Raw genomic sequence first — 3,844 nt, forward strand, 5'->3', positions numbered from 1 at the left:
GTGATTGTTGTATATTCTAAATTCATGGTTAAGGCCTGTCTCAGAAAACAGGGTTGGCCACTCAAAATAAATCTCTTAGATATAAAGTCCCCTGTTTTTAGAGGACCTACGTTGGTCTGGTTCAAGTTCCCACTGACATTTTCGCTTATAAATTGATCTGTGGGCACCGTAGATCAAAATGGCTTGCATTGAGCGATAGCCCTGGATACCACTGACACGCTAGTCTATTTTTTGCGTAGGATGCGAAATCTGAAACCAGTTGGGATGTCCACAGATCGATGGAATGTCCCTCCTACCATTTTCATTCGCTCTTCCGACTGTCCAACTCCTGGCTGAACCCTACGTCACAGCCACTGACAAAGCACATCCCTGCAATCCTTACATTGTAGCGCAGCAGGAGCGAATTTCATCACTATAGCACATTCAGAGATTGATTTATAGCCATTAATCAAAAAAAAAAAAAAAAAAAAACCTTTTTTTTTTAGCAGGAACACTTTCATAGATGGACAAGATTTGTATGAGGTTGAAGGTGAGTTCCTAATGAGTTCAGGAAGCCAAGCTAGAGCTCAGATGCGGGCAGATGTTTTGATCAAGAGCCCTTCAGAAAATATGCACATTTTCTCTAAACATAATTTGTATTTTACAGTTATAAGGAACGTGAACTCTTATAGTTAGTGGTTTTATAATTTGGTTATGCTATTTAAAAAGCATATGTCATTTTAAGCCTTATAGTTTTGTTGAATATGAAATGCGTCTATTTTTATGCAGTTGAAGTGGGAAGTCTACGTACACTTACGTTGGAGTAATTAAAACTTGTTTTTCAACCACTCCACAAATTTCATGTAAACAAACTATAGTTTCGGCAAGTCGGTTAGGACATCTACTTCGTGCATGACAAGTAATTTTTCCAACAATTGTTTACAGACAGATTATTTCACTTATAATTCACTATCACAATTCCAGTGGGTCAGAAGTTTACATACAGTAAGTTGACTGTGCCCTTAAACAACTTGAAAAATTCCAGAAAATGTCATGGCTTTAGAAGCTTCTGATGGATGAAGCTTGTGGATGTATTTCAAGGCCTACCTTCAAACTCAGTGCCTCTGCTTGACATGGGAAAATCAAAAGAAATCCGCCAAGACCTCAGAAAAAACGTTGTAGGCTTTCACAAGTCTGGTTCATCCTTGGGATTCATTTCCAAACGCCTGGAGGGACCACATTCATCTGTACAAACAATAGTACGCAAGTAAAAACACCATGGGACCAGGCAGCTGTCATACCGCTCAGGAAGGAGAAGCGTTCTGTCTCCTAGAGATGAACTTTGGTGCAAGTCAATAACAACAACAGCAAAGGACCTTGTGAAGATGCTGGAGGAAACAGGTGCAAAAGTATCTATATCCACAGTAAAACGAGTCCTATATCGACATAACCTGAAAGGCCGCTCGGCAAGGAAGAAGGAAGAAGCCACTGTTCCAAAAAAGCCAGACTACGGTTTGCAACTGCACATGGGGACAAAGATCGTACCTTTTGGAGAAATGTCCTCTTATCTGATGAAACACAAATAGAACTGTTTGGCCATAATGACCATCGTTATGTTTGGAGGGAAAAGAGAGAGGCTTGCAAGCCGACGAACACCATCCCAACCGTGAAGCGCGGGGGTGGCAGCATCATGTTGTGGGGGTGCTTTGCTGCAGGAGGGACTGGTGCACTTCACAAAATAGATGGCATCATGAGGGAGGAAAATTGTGGATATATTGAAGCAACATCCTGACATCAGTCAGGAAGTTAAAGCTTGGTAGCAAATGGATCTTCCAAATGGACAATGACCCCAAGCATACTTCCAATGTTGTGGCAAAATGGCTTAAGGACAACAAAGTCAAGGTATTGGAGTGGCCATCACAAAGCCCTGACCTCAATCCTATAGAACATGTGTGGGTAGAACTGAAAAAGTGTGTGCGAGCAAGGAGGCCTACAAACCTGACTCAGTTACACCAACTCTGTCAGGAGGAATGGGACAGAATTCACCCAACTTATTGTGGGAAGCTTGTGGAAGGCTACCCAAAACGTTTGACCCAAGTTAAACAATTTAAAGGCAACGCTACCAAATACTAATTGAGTATATGTAAACTGACCCACTGGGAATGTGATGAAAGAAATAAAAGCTGAAATAAATCATCTGCTATTATTCTGACATTTCACATTCTTAAAATACAGTGGTGATCCTAACTGACCCAAGACAGGGAATTTTTACTCGGATTAAATGTCAGGAATTGTGAATACTAAATGTATTTGACTAAGGTGTATGTAAACTTCCGACTTCAACTGTATGTACTGTGTGCTTGTGTCCTCAAGTGACTCAACATCAGCATTTTATAACTTTTTTTACCAGAAAGGTGAGATTTTAAGCTTTCTTGGAGTATGCAGCATTACTAGTTAATGTTTATGGTACACTCGTGATAATTACTTTTGGGGATTACATTTTAGATTAAGAGGATAAAATGATATGTAAATTTGAATTGTGCAGCATGAAATAATAGCAGGGGTACTGAGTGGTGTGCATTGCTAATAATCATCCACCACACTAAGGCCATAGTGTGTATTAGTAAAGACCGCCAGAGTAGTGACTGCTGCTCCCTTGGCTTAATTTTTGTCCTGTTGGGATGCTTGATGGGTCTGTGAGCAGCTGCTCTAGGGTTTTGGCGAGTCCTAGGTAGAAAGCACCTTCAAGCATGCTGGGGGCAGATACATTGAATGGTTTTACAATCAGCACTGATATGTAGGCAAACGGGATAGGCACACCATGTCATAGTAGACCTATTAGGCACCTTGGCCAAACTGCTTGTCCTGTCCAATACATTTTTATAAATGGTACAGTACTATTACAGTTTTACAATGCCATGCTGTACTAGTTCAACTCGAGATTGAAACCTATCCACTGTAGAGAGCCTGATTACCTGATAGGGCCATTTTCTCTCATCTCTCAGAGCTATGACTCATATGACCTTATTACAAATGTAAAAAATATACCATAAATGGACAAAAGTCTATTCTGAAGTTAATATAATGTACTAGATGTGAGTCATGTAAGTGTTTCAGTTACTGTAAAACCAACTTCTCTGTTATGGTTAATGCTTTTGTTGTAACACCTGCTCCAGAGGCGGCCCGACACAGGCAGTGTGAGGACATTGAGCAAGCTGCTGCTACACCAGCATTGCTGCCAGGGGGAGTTGAGCCAGCTACCCAGTCTCTTATAGGTTATCAATAAAATGTCAGGTCACTGGCCATTTCTGAGAGGATTCTAACTGGAGATATATCTCAGGTCCTTCTATACTGCCACCTACTGGTTGGATGAGTTTAGACGTCTCAGGCCCATCATCTCTCAGGCAGGCTCCTCCAATGCCAGGGCCGTCACTTCCAGGCTAACCTAATGTACCAGGCCTAAACAAAACGCCTGAGCAGCGTGTCCTAATTTCTGGTCCTGGCGAGAGGCTGGCCGGAGGTTATCTTCTGTACTGTTCAACCAATCCAGTAAATATGGAGGAGTTAAGATCGACTGTCGCCTGGTTAATGTACAAAAGCAGAAGGATCTCTCCCACTTCCCCTGAAAACCGGTTTGTTCAACCCCGCTGAGGGTGCATCGGGCCTAACACAAGGAGCAGAGTATTTTTCCCCCTTCTGTTTACCACAGAGAGGATAGCGTCCAAACGACTGACAACTCACGATATGAACCGTACATAGTGTTGCTTGGCGAGCACCGTTTCCCCACGGCCCTGTTAAAGTTACGGCAAAGGAAGTGTCTAGCTAGGACCCTAGCTCTGCAGTTCTTTACATCTGCTATCCAACA

This window comes from Salvelinus alpinus, chromosome 9 (genome assembly GCF_045679555.1).
Source record: "Salvelinus alpinus chromosome 9, SLU_Salpinus.1, whole genome shotgun sequence".
Lineage (NCBI taxonomy): Eukaryota > Metazoa > Chordata > Actinopteri > Salmoniformes > Salmonidae > Salvelinus > Salvelinus alpinus.